Source organism: Talpa occidentalis, unplaced genomic scaffold (assembly GCF_014898055.3).
Source record: "Talpa occidentalis isolate TD23 unplaced genomic scaffold, MPIMG_talOcc4v2.1 talOcc4.2, whole genome shotgun sequence".
NCBI lineage: Eukaryota > Metazoa > Chordata > Mammalia > Eulipotyphla > Talpidae > Talpa > Talpa occidentalis.
This window is the reverse complement of record NW_023602073.1, coordinates 63,626,260-63,646,651: the sequence shown is the minus strand read 5'-3', so window position 1 is coordinate 63,646,651 and position 20,392 is coordinate 63,626,260. Positions and strand designations below refer to the sequence as shown.

The window sequence follows — 20,392 nt, the reverse complement described above, 5'->3', positions numbered from 1 at the left end:
ACCCTGCTGAGGAGAGGAGGGCGAGTCAGGAGAGGTCTGCTGCGCCAAGTGGGTAGCTCCCTGGCCAGCCGGGGGATGGACTTGTGCTGCAGAGGCTGTGGACAGCTTCTGGGAGGACCCTGCTTTCCTTATTTATTTGGCTTTGAGAGGTTCAAGGGAGAATAGATGTGAAGATTGCTTTGTTAACAGGGAGCAATTGTCTCTACTTTTACATCTTTTTCATGGTGCTGAAGTTACTGGTGTTCTGTTAGCACATTTAAGGGGAGATCTCAGGGTTTGGTTAAAATTTTCCCCTGATGCAGGGCATTGTAATAGAGAACAAGCGGTACGGAGAAAGGCCCAGGGAATGTTTGTAGCACAGGTATATTTTTTGTTACTGGATCAGTGAGCACAGTTGTAGGGATCATTTCTGTGACGTGGAAATACGTTTTTAATACATATTCATAATAATGTGATTTTACTTGTTCTCTTGCAACTGAAAGAAAAAGAGGCCAGGCATTAACAACAACAACAAAAAAAAAAAAATGGGGAAAAATGATTGTATCTTTTATGTGAAACATATCCGTCCATTCCTCTCTCCCCTCATCTCCAAAGTTTTACTTTGCCTGTCTCAGACTGCCTTTTTTTTTTAATGCCGAGATGCCACAATTTTTAATATTGTGGTTGTAATCTTAACAGTTCTCTTTAAAAAAAGTTGAGCATTCCTGATTGTATTTTCCATTTTTCACTGATAAACCTCTTAATTTCTCAACTCTGATGCTATTTGAATTATCTAAAGTAACCTCCTTATTCTTTTTACTTCCATCTAATACGCAAGTCTCATATTTTTGTCTCAGGTTCTCCTTGATGCTCTTAAAAATCGAGTATCCAAAGAGCGTTTGTTTATGTAGATTATAGTTAATATTTACCTCATACTAAAACTTATGATAAAAAATTTACTAATTTATTTATAACAATAAACCTGTCACATTATAAATAAAATAACGAAAAATAACTGTTTTTCCAAACAGAATAATTTAGTGAGAATGACATTGTTTTATTTATATTCTTACAAATCTCCTAATAGTTGTAATAGAAGACAGTAGATTATCATATTTGCTTTTGCATTCAGTCTAGCAATTTGTTGCTTTGGTGGAAAAATATGAAGAAAATTTGACCTCATACAGATGTGAAGTTGGAAAAGAGGGGTGTATTAATAATCTTTTCAGAAAATTGTAGATAGTCTTTAACACTGCATCAAAACCCTGCCAAAGTTTTTTTGCAATATGGAATCTCAAAGTGGATCAGTGAACTTTTTGTATTCTATTAAAATTCATTGGTTTATTTTACACATTGAATGGATCTTTTACCAGTAGGTGACTTTGAGGTGACATGCATTGGTCATTGGGATAATATTGGCATATCTTCTAAATGTTGACACATTTCATTATACAATATTAAAAAAATCCTGTCTGTTACTATCAACCACTGATCTCATCAGAAACTTCTTGGGGAAACTGTTAAGTTCAGTGGTAAATACAAATTTTCAATATTTCTAAGTTTTGCTTGAAAGCTTGAGTTTGAGCATTGCTAACGAATGTAGTCAGGCTCCTTTTATTTTTGAGAAAGTGCCTGTCAAATACCAAAGGCTAAATGACTATAGTTTGTTAGCTCTTTTTTCAAATAAAAAAAAAAAGGGCATTCCATGAAGCTAATTCAGCTAAAACTCAGGAGAAATTGCAGTAGTCCTGTTCCTCAAGAAAAACATTCCTTGGGTAAGGACCATTCCCTGGGTAAGGACCATTCCCTGGGTAAGGACCATTCCCTGGGTAAGGAATGGTAGTGCTTTTTTTTTTTTTTTTTTTTAAGATTTATTTATTTATGCATACAAGTACTGGGATACAGGCCAGAGGTGTGGGGGAGGGGGGGCGGGGTGGTTTGAAAGGATTCACCAGAGATAGAGTGGGGAACAGAACAGGTAGACTGACTGAAATACACTGCTAAGGAGGGCAGTGGGTGAATAAGGAGAGGTCTGCTGCGCCATGTGGGTATCTCCCTGGTTGGGGATCGAACTCGTGCTGCAGTGGCTGCGAACAGCTTCATCGGTTGCATCTTTTTTTTTTTTTAAGATTTATTTATTTATGCATACAAGAACTGGGGTATAGGCTAGAGGTGTAGGGGGTGAGAGGATTCACCAGAGACAGAATGGGGAACAGAACAGGCAGATTGATTGAAATACAGTGCTGAGGGGAGCAGCGGGCGAGTCAGGAGAGGTCTGCTGTGCCATGTGGGTCACTCTTGCTGCAGTGGCTGTGGATAGCTTCATAGGTTGCGTCTTAACTCCTTGCACCACCAGGGAGGCCCAGGAACAGTAGTGCTTTATGTAAACATTCATTTAGTCACATAGGATAGTATTACTAAAAAGATGTGTACTTAAACCAAAACAAGTGATGTTTAGTGCTTCATCAAGGACTTAACTAAGTGAAACAGGCATTATTTTTTCCTGTGAATGAAGAGCCGTGAAGTATGCCCTGATGGCTAGTACAGTTTGGTGACTTTGCCTTCATTTATGCTAAGGTGGCCATTTCCCCATTGTTATTTCTGCATCAGTGCAAATGTCATCATAGTGACAAAGGCAAATAATGTCTTATGAAAAGAGTTTTGAATCCAGGGACCCCCTGAAAGAGTGTTAGGGATCCCGGGGACTCTACAGGCTACACTAATTAGAACCTAGTCTAACACATTGCCAAGGCACTGAGAATCTTTTCCCTATTCTGAGAGCATCCCTTCCATCAAAAGTCTTAAGTGGCTCTGAAATTCTTCACTCAACAAAACACCTATTTTGTGTCAGACACTTTGTTAAGGAACTAAAATTAAATAAGATACAATCTTTATTCTCCAAGGATTTTCTTGAGGAATTGAGTATAAGAAGTTAGAATGGAAGAATTCCTTAAAGAGAACTATGTTAAAGGTGATAGACAACAAAGGAATGCTAAATTTTAAGTCCAAGCTCTTAAACAATATGGCAAACCCTCACCAAATTTATACATATATATCTCCACCCCCTCTCCTTCCATAAAATCTCTTAAAAATGGCCCAAGTTTGGCTTTAGAAATGTTTTCACATTTAACGGGGCTTGGCTCTAGGCATGGTAGTTTCATTTTTTTAATTGTTCCTATTTTTTAAAATTGTTCTTCGGCTTTTGTGCTTCTCTAGTTCATATTACAAGCGTGTAGCCTTGAACTAGTGTAGCTAGTGTAGCTGAGTGCATGTTTGTTTCTTTTGCTTGGCCGTTTATTTAAATGTAAACCTTGACTTAGCCAAGTGTTGGGTGATGTAAATGTTGATGTAATTTTGGGTAACGTCACCCTCCCCTTCCTCGCAAATGATGACGCGACAATGCACCCCAAGAGACTGCTGGCCAAGGAAGTCTTTTCTGAGGCTGAGAAGACTTGTAGAAACAGCCGCTGATCTGTTACCCATGGTCTCCATGCCCACCATCTGCTAAACTTCTTCAGTTTCCAGCGCGAACTTCTTCCTCGGTAGGATTTCCATAAAACAGCTGAATCCCTCCTGGGTCATCTGTGGCAAAAGTCAGACACGTGCTTGCCCGTCTGGGAGCGAACAGTAACTTTTGCAAACGCCGCCTAAGGAAACCCCACGGTGCGGAGTCTGCTGCTTTCGGAACGACACTTAAAAAATAAGCCTTAAGAGAACAAAACAAAAACAGATGGGATAGTGAGAAGGACTCTCACCCATTGGCACTGGGGAGAGATGTTCAAGGTGGCCTAAGCGTGTGGAAGCTAAAGTAAATTCCTCTACAGGTTCCGAGGGTTGAAGGGATGGGGAGAAAGGGGCGGGGATGGGCTTGGGAGGGTCTCTGGCCCTTTAAGGAGGAGGGACCGACGTGGGACTCTGTACCTTTAAGAGTTTCTTTGTCTGGAAACCTCCTTATTTACCCTCCTGTGCTTCAACCAAACTTCGACCGGCGATTCACAGCGCCCCTCTACGCCGCCGCCCCTTACGCCAGGCTCAAATCGGCCGCGCGTCTGTGGCTGACCCTAAACTGGGCGCCCGCGGCGCGAACCCTCACCGCCGTCTGTGCAGGGGTCGGGGCCCTGCGCTGCGCTGTTGGCGCAATGCGGGGCCCGGGGGGCGGGGCTCCGGCGGGCGGGCCAATGGGCGGGCGGGGGGCGGGGCCGAGTTCGGTTGTCTCGCGCCCTGGTGACAGCTCGCGCGTGCTGATGATGGCGGTAAATAGAGGGGGGTCGGGGAGGGGGCCGAGGAGGTGGGGAGGCAGCGAAGCGGGTAGCTCCGGGGGTGGGGGGTCGGGGGCCGGGGAGGACGCGAAGACCCGGGAGCCCATTCTAAGACTCGGAGGCGGGGACAGGAGTCTCCGGCTCGCTGGCCCTCCCCTTTAAAGCAGCGAAATCCTCTCAGCCCGGGTGAGGGGCGACAAAGGCGGCGCGCGCCGGCGGGCGGGAGGAGCGGGCCAGGGGGCGGGGCCGCGGCGCCGGCGGGCTGGGGGCGCCCGGGGCGGGGGCCGGCGGGAGACGGGAGCCGGCTGTCCGGGCGCGCCGGCGCGGGGTTTTGGCGGGGTGGGCGACCCCTGGGTCTGGTAGGAAAGCTGGAGGGGAGAGTGAAAGGAATGCCAGGGGCGGCTGGGGGGACCGCACTGAGAATGAGATGAGAAGGATTAAGGAGAGAAAGGGTTAGAAGCCGGGGAAGGAGGAGAGGGGAAAGCCTGGGTGGGTGTGAGGAGAGCCGCGCAGGGAAGGAGGTTACGAAGACCAAGGCTCGGAAGAGGGATCCAGGGGGAAGGTATCAGAGCAGAGATTGGAAGGGGAGAGCTGTGCACACTGTGGCATGAGGGTGAGGGGGACTGGGATACCCAGTGTGGGAAGTGGAAGGCAAGGAGGGCCAGGCGGGGGGAATAGTTGGGAGTAGAGGAGAGAGTGATTAAGAGCCAGACGTGACAAGGGTGTGAACTAGTGCAGAGCAAGATGAGCTGAAGGACCTGGACCGGCGGTGGGGTGGGAACTGCGAGGTTCTGAGAAAGATAGGGATCAGTGGGTGGGCAATGGGTGTAAATTCTTGAAACTGAGGGAGGGTGAATGAGATACTGGACTAGTACCAGGCGGAGTTAGGAATAAGAGCGTGGTGCAAGGGGGAAAGCAAATCGAGATGAGAGATGGGGCTTTTATAGGACAATTCAGAGACCAGAAAAGCTCAAAGGAGAAGAGAGTAAGGATGTAAGAAGTGCTGGCTCTCTGGGGCAGGGTAGCTGGGGAATTGTGTTAATTGAAGAGGTTTGTCAAGATCCCAGCTAAAAACAGGTGAAGAGGCAGGGCTAAAAGCAGTGATGGGAGTTGCTAGGAAGAGATGGGCCCCCAGGAACGAAAGGTTGAAATGGGAAGGAGGGGAAGAGAGTAGGGAGCTATGGGTGTCCTGGTGAATGTGAAACTGAGGTAGATTGCACAGGGGAGGAATTAAATGTGCATGTTTTGGGGAGATGCTCCAGAAGGTTTGTCTGGGTTAGGGCACACAGGCTGTAGTGAGGGATCAAGTGCAGGGGGCCTTTGGTGCAGAAGAGGAGGAACCATGGTGAGTGAAAAGAGACTTAGAGCTAAGGGTAAAAACTAAAAAGGAGTGGAGGTGGGGATGCAGGAAAGGGATTCTTTGTAGAAAAAATAACTGTTGAAATTGTGAATCCTTTTGTCCGCAAATGTAGGAAATTCTAGAAACCTTTCTTCCAGGAATCTTGAATGTTTCCACCTTTCGCTGCTTTTAATTCTTTCATGCCCACTTTGAAAATATGAGACCTATTTTGGTTTGATTTTGTTCTTGGATGAATGATAAAACATCAACCCAGTGCTGAAAACCTCTGCATTTCTCCAGTATTGTGATAATGGAAAAATGGGTTGTATTTATTTACAGTTGACTGTGCTTGCGTGGTGTGATAGTGTTTGGTGTTGTACCTGGCAAGATCTGGGCAGAGTGCTTTATCTACAGCATTTTCATTTTCAATGGAGGGCCCACTGCTGTTGAGATAAAGATGAGAATCTTTTTGTTGCCATTAATCAACCAGATTTCTGCTTAATTGTTTCCAGTGGCTGGAGAATATTGAGAAATCATTTCAGAGAAAAGCAAATAACCAATCAGGGAAGTTTGCTGGGGAGAGATTTAAATCAAGGCTATGAGGGCTTTGAGTTCCCAAGCTACCTTTAGCTTTGTGTGGGACATTTTATTCTAAGTGGGTAACTCATCCATTTAACAAAATGGAATAAAGAAAGAGGGATTTGCAGACTAGTGGAGGATTTTAGAGTAGGATTTATCTCTTATGTTAAATGATAAATTTATGAATAATTTCATGAAAAAACCTGTGATAATGCAAGCTGGAGTCTTGGACAGCTCCACTGCCTCTCCTGTTTTGAATAAAGAAAGCCTTACTAATATTAATTTTCTAGATTTTGATTCTTAAGGAACTTTTGGAAATTAAAAGGAAAATAAGAAATTTGGAACAAAATTCTTACTATTTTGTTGTGATGATTTTTGATTCTGTGCTTACATTTAGCTTACAATATGAACAATTATTGTTTTGCATTTGATGGTGCTGAAGGGTAGTATATAATTTACTTGAGAAATGCAAACTCTTCTTGAGACTCTTATTTGAGGTCATTTCATTTAATATACATTCAGAGACACAAAGATTTTTTTTTTTGAAAGTTGTGTAAATTTTGGATTGCTACTATTCTGTGGCTGTTGGTGTAAATAGTAAAGATTCAGTTGGTGATATTTGTAATAATTAGCAAAGATTAGACTTTGATCGGACACATTGGTTATTAATGTACATGACTAGTTTAGAATCTTAAATCTTTCTGAATTCAGCTGCTGTGTTCATGGATTCTGAATTCTGTTAAGCAGGTGTTCAAGGAGACTAGGGTGATTTAGCAGTTTGAGAGGGTTTTTTAAAATTACTGTTTTTTTTTTTTTTTTGCTGGGGTTGTCTGAATTTTAAATTTTAAGAGGGTTGTCTGAAATGTTAACTTTCAGGTTAAGATGTGACTTTGGTGTGTGGTACCTGTTTCTGTGAGATGTGTGTGCACATTCCCTACTTTATAAATGTATGTGGGTTGGCATTACTAGGAGGTTGTGCTCTGTGGGTGTTATCACCATTTTTTAATGTACCGTTTTATGTTTGGTATCTTTACATAAATTATTTTAGACTTATTTGATATTGATGAAGAAGAAAATATAAACTACAGAATCAAAGGGGAAAAAAAAGATCAATCAAAGGAAAGAATGGGTCCTATCTTTTGTTTCTGTATGGTGCTGCAGTGTGCTAAATCACCAGTTACATTTGCATGGTTACTTCTCACTTGATAAAGCTAAAAATGAATAATCTTTTAATTCAAATATTACTATATATCGACAGGGACTCTAGTGATAAAAGTCAAGCTTTATCTGCATTTGCTTAAATAGAATTCTACTTAACTATTTGGTTATAAGCTTACCTACTAAGTAAAAAAAATTAAGTTTATATTTTCAGATTTGAGTTGGTTGTTCATTATTAAATATTTTTCTGGTTAATTATAGATTCTTTGGATGGGAAGAGACCTTGAAAAGACCGCTAGCTTATCCTGCAACTTCAGTCAATATCCCACTTAAATCATCCCAGGTAGATAAAAATTTATTCTATTTTCATAAATCTTCAGTGCTAATGTATTAACCTTTGTAGCTAATCCTTTCTAGTTCTTTTTCTCTATAAGGAGCATTCTCTTCTATCTAACCAGCACATACCTAGTGCTCTGTGTCCTCTCTAGTCCCATTCTCAATGTGAGTTAAAAAATACCTACTTACTATAGTATTTATAAGACCATAGTTCTTCATAAACTTTTTTTTTATATAGAGGCATGTTTTCTTTCTTTCTTTCTTTATTTGTTTTTTTTTTGTTTATACAAGCACTGGGTACAGTCAGAAGCGCGGGAGGGTGAGAGAATTCACCAGAGCCAGAGCGGAGAGCAGAGCAGGCAGAAGGACCGAAGTACACTGCTGAGGGGAGCAGCGGGCGGCAGGAGAGGTCTGCGCGCCATGTGGGACCCTCCTCCGGTGGCCGGGGAGCAGCCGGGGATCGAACCGGCGCTGCAGAGGCTGCGGGCAGCTTCGCAACCTAGCGCTCAACCGCTGCGCCACCGGGGAGGCCCCTTCATAAACTTAATGATAGTAGCTAGCCCCCTGTTGTAAGCTCTTTGCAAATTATAACTCATTCACTCTTCACAGCAATCATATGAGTTCCCACTATTACTATTCCCATATACATATGATTGAAATAGAGGTTTCTTGAGATTAAATTTTTGTTCAAGTTTATATTGATATACTTTTCCAGCTCTTTTTTGATAGTTGATGATCTTTTCCAACAAAGAATACTGGGTATTTGCTGTTTTGTTTTTTTTTTTTGGAGGGGAGGGGTCATATAGTAACCAAATGATACATTTAATCTCTTTTTAGTATCTAAGGTAGAATTCTACTAAGTTGTAGAATGGGTTTTGAGCCTTGGCATTTTACCTGCAGAGTCTGTGCTTTGACTCATTGTGCTTTGGTATAAACTCCCTTTGACTGTTGTAAAGTCATCCTTCAACCCAGTCTTCTCCAGATTAAACAGTGCTGGTTTATTTATCTCATAATGCTTCTTGATGGCCAATCCTTAAATTATCCTTATGGTTATTATGGTAATTCTCAGTTCCTTTCTAGATTGGGAATTTGAGACAAAAGCCATAAAGATCACCTCTAAGGCAAAAATGACATAAAACCTCTTACATGTACCTATTTTTTTTTTCTATACATAATTATATTTCTAAAAGAAGAAAGAACCCAAGACTAATGAAATGCCTTAATTGCATTGCAACTGAGTAGTTACCTATACATTTTTAGTAGAGAAAGGCCCTACCATAGAGGTTTGTAGTTGAGAGATTGCTGCTGATTAAGGAAAAATGGCACTCAGAGATCCACAAGTAAAAAAAATCTTTTAGACTCTGGCTGTTTATTTTTACTGTGTTCCCTTTTATGTGTGTTTGGGTCAGTAATATAATAAGTGTATTTACACAACTTCAATTGGGTTAGATAAATTGATCCACTCTTTTCAAATTTTTTTATTAAGACTTAATTTGTTTAGAGCAACTTTTTTTTTAAAAAGATTTATTTATTCATGCATACAAGAACTGGGTACAGGCAAGATGTGGGGGAGGGTGAGAGGATTCACCAGAGAGAGAGTGGGGAACAGAACAGGCAGACTGACTGAAATACACTGCTGAGGGGAGCAGTGGACGAGGCAGGAGAGGTCTGCTGTGCCATGTGGTTATCTCTGTGGCCGGCCTGGACACAGGCCGCAGCTGTGAAGCAGACAGCTTCACAGAGCTGCACTCAACTGCCTGGAACACCAGGGAGGCCCAACTTTTTTTTTTTTTTTTTTTTTTTTTTAAGAAAGATTTGTTTATTTATCTGTACAAGAACTGGGGTGTAAACCAGAGGTTGGAGGCGTGAAAGGATGTAGGGGCAAGATGGCCACTGAGCTGGTTTTCTGATGATCCAAGTAGACTGGGTAAAGGAGGAGTCCTGGAGCCCTCAGTGGCTTTCTCAGGCTTTTATTGAGCTTTTACATGTAGGGCAGCAACCAGGTACACAGCAGGCAGGGGTGCTGGGAGGCCAGGAAGCTCCCAAGCCCCCTCTCCCCCCAGTCTTCACTCTGGGCTTCTTTCTCCCCTTCTCTCTCTCCTGCCTCTTATGCTTCTGCTTCTCTTGGCCACTATCTCAGTACTCCTTAGATGGCCCACAGATGTAAACAACACAGCTTACAACAGTGTAACAACTGCGGGTGCCCCATCAGGCAGGGCAATCCTAATGGTGGGAGGGCAAAAAAGCCTGAAAACCATTTACCCTACAGAGGACCCACCAGAGACAGAGTGGGGAGCAGAACAGGCGGATCTACTGAAATACACTGCTGCAGGGAGCAGTGAGTAAGACAGGAGAGGCTTGCTGCACCATGTGGGTTAGCTCCCTGGCGGGCTGGGGATTGAACTCTTGCTGCAATGGCTGGTGATAGCTTGATAGTGCTGTCTTTAACCCCTGCGCCACCAGGGAGGCCTTGTTTAGAGCAACTTTTAAGTTCACAGCAATGAATGAAAGTTACAGAGATTTCTCATATGCCCCCATGGATGTATACCCTCTCTACTGTCAACATCCCTACCCAGAGTGGTCCACTTGGTACAATCTGTCCACTCATTAAATGAAGAAAACAACTAATAATTAGATTAGTGTTTACACTAGATTAGTATTTACTAGATGATCTAAGCATGTGAATTGTTTGAAATTTGCAACAACCGTATTATAGGAACTTTGTTTGTTAATACCCTATTTTTGGTGACTTGATTTTTTAAAATAATTTTTCCAACTTGATATTGCAAAAATGGTAAAGGAATTTTTTTTCTTGTTGAGGTAAGGTTGGTTTACAATGTTATATATGACTTAGGGGAATAGGTTCACACCTCCTCATAGGTATGTTATAAGTAACTTCTCTAGGCCTTTTAAAAAATTCACCAGTTGGGGCCTCCCTGGTGGTGCTAGGGGTTAAAGCACCACAATATGAAGCAATCACAGCCTCTGCAGCACGAGTTCGATCCTGGCTGGCCAGGGAGCAGCCCACATGGTGCAGCAGACCTCTCCTGACTCGTCCACTGCTCCCCTCAGCAGTGTATTTGAGTCAGTCTGCCTGTTCTGTTCCCTGCACTGTCTCTGGTGAATCCTCTCACCAGCATCATCTTTGGCCTGTACCCCAATTCTTGTATGCATAAATAAATCTTTTTTTTTTTTTTTAAGATTTATTTATTTATTTATATAAGCACTGGGTATAGTCAGAATCGCAGGAGAGTGAGAGAATTCACCAGAGCCAGAGCAGGGAGCAGAGCAGGCAGACTGATGAAGTATACTGCTGCGAGGAGCAGCAGGCGCAGCAGGAGAGGTCTGCACGCCATGTGGGAACCTCGCTGGTGGCCAGGGATCGAACAGGCACTGCAGAGGCTGCAGGCAGCTTCGCAGCCCAGGGCTCAACCGCTGCACCACCGGGGAGGCTCTGCATAAATAAATCTTTAAAAAAAAAAATTCACCAATTGTGTTCATTTTGTCCTATTTGCTTTTTCCTTTTTTAAGTCAGTGAATTTGAAAAAAATGAAAAGAAATGAATGCCTTAATATCAAAAGGAAACGGGAAGAATGTTTTGAATGTGTTAGCAAGTTGGCTTGTGTTTTATTTTAGGCATGTGAAGCAGAGGAATCTCAAGATCGGATTTAGAGTGAATTTTGTGATTTTTATGGTTTGTTGCCTTCAGTATAATCTGAAAAACATTCTTTTTACCTGTGAATGGTGAGTCTTTAGGTTCCTCCTTCACCAGCAAAAACTGTTCTGTGGTGTACCCCACTGTTTGGGGAACCTCTTTAGCAGCTGGCATGTCGTACTCATACTGGTGGGTCCTCAGGACCTGCTAGTTATTGATGATGCGTGGGTGATTATTATGTGAGAAGCAGGAGCCACAGTGCCATTCAACACCATGACTAAGACATTTAGGTGAAATAAAAACTGTGTTTTGAAGATCCTGTGTAACTTCAGGGAGCTGGAAATGATCTAAATGCGAAATATACTGCTTTAAGAACATTGCTTGACATTAATACAAATAAATTTGCCTTATGAAAGGGAATAAATATAAGCATCTTAACATTCCATACTTCTCCTCCTTCCCCCAGATAAATCTAAATTTTGGAGTCTTTTTTTAATTGTTGTCATACAAAGAGATTTAGGAGACCCCACCCCCACTGCTGCCTTCCAGCTCATCCTCATCTTTGTTAAAGTGATAGCCTGTCCATTGATAAATGAAATGCTTGACCTACAGAATGAGGCCCGATTCAGTGAAAGTACTCTTCACTGTGTTCTGGCAAATGTAAAACACAGCACTTGTGGGCTTCTTTTCTTTCCCCCCTTCTTTAAGTGATCATGAAAGCTATGAAATATGGCTCCTTATTAAAGCTGATTGTAATAATTAAAAACACGTTGCTTTCACAAGGATGAGAAAATTACAAATTATTTGGGAAGCATTCTTTCCAGTCAAGCATTATTGTTTCTGAGACATGGGCAGTTTTTAAAGACTATAATATTCTTCCTTTGCCATTTACATGTTAATAGAAATCTGAAAAGTAAGGCGCTCTTCTGAAATTTTCAGGGTTGTTTTTAGTATATGTCAAGTTGTAAACAGCATTCTCTGACAGGTATTTTCTCTCTTTGTCTTCTATTGAGCTAATTAGTAATTTACACTCTAGTAGCATCTCTTTCAGCCTCACTGTGTGAAAATGCCTGCTCCTCTGTGCCTTCCATTCAGCCTGGGCTGGCAAATGATTGGGGGCAGATGTTGGTTAGCACATCAGAAGGCTCAGGGATAAAATTAATTTTTGTGTTGTGTTTTTAATAAATTACAGGCTTTTGTATGTGCCTTTCCCCTGCCCCGCCCCCCATTCAAACAGGAATGTTATGACCTATAATCCAGTCACTGTCCTTGATTCAACTTCCCATTGCTTTCTGTTCTGTCCCCCACCCCCATCCCAATGTTGTGGGATTTGGGGAGGATTAGCAGGGCAGTCTGGCATATTTATTTTTTTTAATTTTTATTTATTTATTTATTTATTTTTATTTATAGAGGCATGTTTTTTATTTATTTATTTGTTTGTTTGTTTGTTTTTTGTTTTATACATGCACTGGGTACAGTCAGAAGCGTGGGAGGGTGAGAGAATTCACCAGAACCAGAGCGGGGAGCAGAGCAGGCAGAAGGACCAAAGTACACTGCTGAGGGGAGCAGCGGGCGGCAGGAGAGGTCTGTGCGCCATGTGGGACCCTCCTCCGGTGGCCGGGGAGCAGCCAGGGATTGAACCGGCGCCACAGAGGTCCCCGGCAGCTTCGCAACCCAGCGCTCAACCGCTGCGCCACCGGGGAGGCCCAGTCTGGCATATTTAGAGCCCAGGATGCTGGTCATCACTGTTTCCTTCCATTGTCAGAGTAGAGTTTCTTGTCATTGTCCTTAGAACTCAACAGCATTTCTATTGCTGGGCAAGTTCTAAGAGGGGTGGGAGCTGGTGCTAGTGAGCTATAAAAGCTAGGGTGCTTTTATAGACCCTCATATTCCTAGAAAGGAAGGATAGACATTACTTTTGCATCAGCTTTTTAAAAATGCGGCCATGAGTAACCGAAAGATAATTTATTGGTTGACTTTAGCATTTTGTCACATTGGCGTCTGCTCTTTCCTGCCCCTGTTCACTTTTTTTCAGTCTCTGATGTGGGAAAGATGATGCGTAGTATCTGTCAGGTGCTCACTTGGATAGGCCATGTGGCCATGTTAAGACAGCAAGAGCTTTTGATTTTGAAATAAAGTCTATGACTCACTTTGCTCTGTGAGTAATATAAATTTTAATTGAGAATTACAGAAGAGTCGAGAGGAGGTTCTTTGATGAGTTTTGAGCCTTTCTCGGATGCCAGATTAATTCATGGTCCTTATTTTTGCAGTATTGGATAATAATGTGTCAAAATAATAAGGTCAGAATCCCTGTTAGAGCTAATTAATTTTAGAGACAAAAATTGTTACCTAGAGGTGGCCACAAAGAAGATCAGGTAAGAAAATACATGAATAGGGCCTCCACGGTGGCACAGTGGGTTGAGTGCTGTGCTGTGAGGCTGTCCGCAGCCTCTGCAGCACAGGTTCGATTCCCACCAGCCAGGGAGAAACCCACATGGCCCGACAGACCTCTCCTCAGCAGTGTCTTCTGTCTGCCTGTTCTGCTCCCTGCTTTGTCTCTGGTGAATTCTCTCACCCTCCCGCACCTCTGACTATACCCTAATTCTTGTATAAATAAATAAATCTTAAAAAAAAAAAAAAGAAAGAAAATACATGAATAGCCCAGTTCAGCCATCATTGCTAATAGTTAGTAGCATTATAGTTCTAGACATCAAGCTTTTGACTGAATCAAAGTGTGAATCACATATTTATGGACTATGTTGGGATGTATTAGTATTTTGTTGTCATAATCCAGAATACCTAGAACATCTGTATGAATAGCTGTTGGTAACATTTACTTTCTTTTTTCTATGTTCTGATACAACCACTTGTATCATTTGTTTCAATTATATTGGATGTTCATGGCCAGATATTAATTATACTCTTGTGCTTTAACATTTTAAAAAAGCCAAAATTCAGATTAATAAACAATATTGCCTTTAGAAAGTAAAATAGCATCAAAGTGATCAATAAAGTTGAGAAAGTGAATATGTGGTAATGGAATTGAATATACTCTTTTTTTTTTAAAAAAAAAAGATTTATTCTATTTATGTATATAAGAGCTGGTTGCAGGCCAAAGGTACAGGGTGAGAGGATTCACCAGAGACAGAGTGGGGAGCAGAACGGGCAGACTGACTGAAATACACTGCTGAGGGGAGCAGCGAGCGGTTGAGACAGGAGAGGTCTGCTGCACCATGTGAATTAAGCTTCCTGGCCAGGGATTGATCTGATGCTGCAGTGGCTGCCTATAGCTTCATAGTGCTGAGACCTAACCCATTGTGCCACCAGGGAGGCCCTGGATATACTCTTTTAAAAGAAACTTTTGTAGAATGGGGGCAGAAGACTGGAGGGTGTGTGTGTGTGTAGTGGAATATTTTGCTATGAGAAAGGAGTACGTGCTACCATTTACAACATGGATGGACCTTGAGCACATTGTGCTAAATGGGACAGGTCAGACAGAAAAAAGACAAAAACTGTGTGGTATCACTAAGTGTGGAATCTCAAAAAGTGAAACCAGTAAAGATTAGAGAGTAAAATGATGGTTATCAGGCTACCGGGAATGTGGGGGATAAGATTAATGGTAGTTAATAAGCCATAAAGATGAATTTAGACAACAATGTTGTACTATAATAATGCCATGTGATAAATATTGCTACAAAGGCAATCACATTACAATACAAATGTTTTGAAGTAACAGGCTATTATGCACCTTAAACACAATATTACATATAAAATTTATTCAATAAAAATAAGAAACATTTCTAAAATATATGGCATTGAAGAACTGATAACAGCATGTTTCAATTGAAAGGCAAATGTGTTTTATTGAAGAGATCAAATTCATTTGTGGTTGGCATAGTTGTCTACTCCATGTGAAAATCCCAAATTGGTTAGAGGTTACCAGTCTCCCCAGTTACACTGTTAATGTGCTTTTTTTTTTTTTTTTTTTTAAAGATTTATTTATTTATTTATTTATACAAGCACTGGGTACAGTCAGAAGCGCGGGAGGGTGAGAGAATTCAGCAGAGCCAGAGCGGGGAGCAGAGCAGGCAGAAGGACCGAAGTACACTGCTGAGGGGAGCAGTGGGTGGCAGAAGAAGTCTGTGCGCCATGCGGGACCCTCCTCCAGTGGCCGGGGAGCAGCCGGGGATCGAACCGGCACCGTGGCGTCTGCGGGCAGCTTTGCAACCCAGCGCTCAACCGCTGTGCCACCGGGGAGGCCCTGTTAATGTGCTTTTTTAATTTATTTTCCTCCATTGGCAGTTCAGCTTAGCTCACAACTAATAATAATATATTTAAAATATATTTAATCTATAAATCCAGTAACCTTAATCATTTAAGTAGAAATAAAATAAAATGTATAATTAGTAGTTATTGCTAATTATTGAAAGATTAATAGATTAAACAAGAGGAAAGATTGAAAGATTAAACAAGTGCATGAGGATATGGGAAGCTGGAACCCTCACACACTGTCAATGGGAATATAAGGAATGTAAATTTCCTTGGGAGATTAATTTGCCAATGTCTATTAGATTTGAAAATGTATATATCCTGTGATACTTCTAGAAATTTGGCGTATAGATATATTCATCTACTTTGTGAAAAGTATGAATATAAAGTTTTTCTTTACAGCATTGTGTTGTCTTAGCAAAAATATTGTCTGTCAGTTAGGTACTGGTAAAATAATGTAATTGGGTCCACACATTGGAATACCATTAAACTGTTAAGAATGCAATGGATCTCTATTTGTTAATGTAGAAAGATGTCCATTGTTTATTTTAAAAAGTCATGTAATGGAGCAGTATGTGTAGAATATTCCTATTTTTGTACAGTGTAAGGACTGTGACTGAGTTGTTGCCATCTTCGTGAAGAATTCCTCTATAGCAGTAAAGGAGAAGAAGGAGGTTAGCCAGAGAAGAGATATATCAGTTCAGATTTTGAGTCAGAAATGACTGAAATGACAGAGAGAAGGTATATATTGGAAACGGAGACTTCACACAGTAGAGATTTGTTTTTAATTTTTTAATTTTTAAAGATTTTATTTTTATTTATGCATATAAGAACTGGGGTGTAGGCCAAAGGTGTTGGGGATGAGAGGATTCACCATAGAGTGAGGAGCCAAACAGGCCGATCTACTAAAATACACTGCTGAGGGGAGCAGTGGCTGAGAAAGGAGAGGTCTGTGCCATGTGGTTTAGCATCCTGGCTGGGGATCAACTCATATTGCAGTGGCTGCCAGTATTTTGATAGTGCTGAGACTTAACCCCTGAGCCACCAGGGAGGCCCTTGGTAGAGATTTTAAAAGCAATAATAAAGAGCCTGCATTGGATTTGAAAAAATGATATATAAAATAGAGCTGAGACTACTACATAGTCTATAGGGTTGTTATAAGGACTGAAATAATGCTTGCAGTAGTGAATAAATAAAATATAGTAACTTTTCAATGTCAGACATTTTTTGCTGAATGAAAAATACATATCTTTCCTAAACTTGTATAAATTAACATGTTTTTTATTTACAGTGATGATTCTAATAATGTCATGTATTCTTTCCTTTTTCTTTGTATTTTCTAATTATTCTAGAGTTTGGACATTTCTTCATATTCTCTTTAGCTGTTTATTTTCTGTGAAAGTCCGTTGATCATGTGGCTTGAGTTTTTTCCCAGTTATTGATGGTTGGCCAAACCATTCCTAGTCTTCATCTTTTTTTTTTTTAAGATTTTATTTATCCATACAAGAACTGGGGTATAGGCCACAGGTGCAGGGGGGCAAGAGTATTAACCAGAGACAGAATGGGGAGCAGCACAGGCAAATCTGCTGAAATGCACTGCTGAGGGGAACAGTGGGTGAGAGAGGAGAGGTCTGCTGTGCCCTGTGGCTTAGCTTCCTGGCCGGGGATTGAATTCATGCCACAGTGACTAGTGGTAGCTTGACAGTGCTGAGACTAACTCCTGTGCCACCAGAGAGGCGCCACTATGCTTCATCCTTGGTCCTTCCGTATACTAACAGTGTCAAAGTGTAAAATAACGAAGGGTTAAAATTTTAGAGCTTTAGACATACAATGTTCTACTTGTTATTAACTTTGTTTACCAATATTGTGTATGGTAGTTAACATTTGGGTTTTGTAAAAAAGAGATAAACAGGTAGTTTTGGGGGGAAAACATCATTTTCTGTGCCATGGGATGTGGGATAGATGTCACTTTGCACTGAATGTGTTAATCAGTTTTTGTTAGCAGTGCAGTAATGAGCATATTAGCTATAACACCTACATTTGCAGCCAGGAGTCTGCATGTGAAATCTTTCAGAAAACAGAAATCTGGCAAGAAGTATTCCTGAGCAGTTGAACTATCTTTTGGGGGAGAATTACACAGAACAAATAAAGTAGAAACATTTTTCCTTCTAAAGAGATTGTTTTACCATTGAAAGCTAGGAGAAAAAATGTTTTACTCATGGACCAAGATGTGGCCATGACATTTGTAGGGCCCTAGAGCTTTATATTTCAGCTTTTCATTTATTCATCATTTAGAGAACTTCAAGGTATATTTGTATTTAAGAAAAAAATTTATAAAACTATTTTAAGTGATGAATTTCTTACTTTATAATATACATGTATTTTCTAAAGTATTTTCCTTTCCACTTCCAGTTAAAATGCATCTTAAAGCATATTTTTTGAAGTTAGTAATAACCATCAACAGAAATTATAAGAAAGGCCCTCCTAGGAGGCACAGTGGGTTGAGGGCAGCGCTGTGAAGCTGTCCGCAGCCTCTGCAGCGCTGGTTCGATTACCGGCTGGCCAGGGAGATTCCCACATGGCGTGGCAGACCTTACCTGCCCTCGTTCACTGCTCCCCTCAGCAGTGTACTTTGGTCCTTCTGCCTGTTCTGTTCCCTGCTCTGTCTCTGGTGAATTTTCTCACCTTCCCGAGCATCTGGCCTGTACCCCAGTGCTTGTATAAATACATAAAATCTTGAAAAAAAAAAGAAATAATAAGAAAAATTTTTATTTAAGCGCAATAGTTCAGGGGTGTTCAATAACTTTTTCTTGAATAAATTAATGTATGCATGAATGTAAAATAATCTGAATTTGTACTTCATACTCAGTGATATGGTCACAGTCTAGCATTGGTGTGCAAAGACCTGTTCAGTCCCTGTTCATTTCCATTCTCCTTTCCTAGCTTCTAGGTACTCTGTATTGTGTTTGATACATTGATTCAATATGTGTTTTTGTAAAATACTTAGTGGTGGTTTTTGAATATATCTCTTTAATTTCAAAATTGCTCATTATACTACACTGTTTTAGGTTTTAGCTATAGAATTTCCCCTTTTAAAAAGCTATAGATCTTGGGCCTCCCCGGTGGCGCAGCGGTTGAGCGCTGGGTTGCAAAGCTGCCCGAAGCCTCTGCAGCACTGGTTCGACCCCTGGAGGAGGGTCCCACATGGCGCGCAGACCTCTCCTGCCGCCTGCTGCTCCCCTCAGCAGTGTACTTCAGTCTGCCTGCTCTGCTCCCCGCTCTGGCTCTGGTGAATTCTCTCACCCTCCCGCGCTTCTGACTATACCCAGTGCTTGTATAAATAAATAAAAATAAATCTTAAAAAAAAAAGTCTTTAAAAAAAAAAGCTATAGATCTTATTCTGCATTTTACTACTTTCACTCAGCATTATGTTTTAAGATTTATGTACGTTTTAGAGAGTTAGCTAATTGCTTCTAACTGCAGCATAGTATTCCATTGTGTACATCTATTCCCACAGTGATGGATGCCTAGGCTACTATAAACAGTGCTACCAAACAGCCTTGTATGTGTCCATTATGAACATGTTTGAGGATTTCTTTGGATTATAGACAGAAGAGTGGCTTTGCGGCATAAGTGCTGTCAGCCTGCTGAATGGTATTTCACAGGCCTTGTGTTGCCAACACTTGGTATTGACCACATTTCTAATTTTGCTATTTGGTAATCCTCAAAAAAAAAAAGAAATAGTCAGGCCTCATTTTAATTTGTACTTTTCTAATGACTGGTGCATTTGAGCATTTCTTTATATTCTAGTTAACCTGTTTATTATCTGAAATAAACATGATGGAATAAACGTAGTATATTGTGATTTTCTTTTTTTTTAATATTTATTTATTTATAGAAGCACTGGGTACAGTCAGAAGCGCAGGAGGGTGAGAGAATTCACCAGAGCCAGAGCAGGTAACAGAACAGGCAGACCGATGAAATACACTACTGAGGGGAGCAGCAGGCGGCAGGAGAGGTCTGTCTGCCATGTGGGACCCTTGCTGGTGGCCGGGGATCGAACCGGCGCTGCAGAGGCTGCGGGTAGCTTCGCAGCCCAGCGCTTAACTGCTGCACCACCAGGGGAGGCCCTGTGATTTTTCTTAAGCAGGAGGAACTTTTGCGTATGGATTATATTTTGTAGGATATTAATGTATTTTCACAAACTTCAGTAAGGGAAGAGCATCATACTTTATGTAGAAGCTTATCATGTTGCAAAGAGATGATGATTCCAAGAGATGTAGTTTTTTAAGCATTCAACTTGAAAGCTATAGAGTATGCTGCAATTTAAGTCACCTTGCTAATCTATTCTTGTTGTTACTTATGTTAAATAATGAGAGTAACTTTATTACCAAAGTAGATTTGGTGGGAAAGTGCTTCCATTGCATTAGTTTTACATTTCCTCTGGTGAGAAATCAATAGGCGATTATAAAGAAATCAGGTCTAGCTCTTTCCTTCTGTTTACAGTCCCCTAGATGTCAGACAACTGAATAAATAGCAGGCAAAACTTTCTCTATTTGACTGTCTATGAACAGTCTAACTGTTGTTCAGTAAGTACTCTCTGAACACTCATTAAATGTAAGTAGATGATATTAAATATGATGAACAAATACCATCTAGAGTCCTCATTTTGCTATGAAATGCAGTAAAAATACAGATATTTTGATTTTTTTAAGTATTTGGGGATAGAGAAGAACACATTTCCTAATTAAGGTGCCATTTCTTAGAGACTTAGAAAAAGCTGAACCATTGAAACCAGTTGTTTCAGACTTGCATATG

At 41.1% G+C, this 20,392-nt stretch overlaps 1 protein-coding gene across 7 annotated transcripts in view; it reads left to right on the top strand.

Moving 5' to 3' along the window:
- The first annotated feature begins 3,362 nt into the window (after positions 1 to 3,362).
- The window catches only part of USP49 (ubiquitin specific peptidase 49), an 81,135-nt gene continuing 64,105 nt past the window's right edge, over positions 3,363 to 20,392 (top strand). The window contains exons 1-2 of one of the 7 annotated variants that reach the window (XM_054698784.1): positions 3,363 to 3,521; positions 7,576 to 7,657. The gene's annotated coding sequence lies outside the window, so the exon portion shown is untranslated. The other 6 variants (XM_037519704.2, XM_054698780.1, XM_054698783.1 and 3 more) reach the window with 6 other exon arrangements.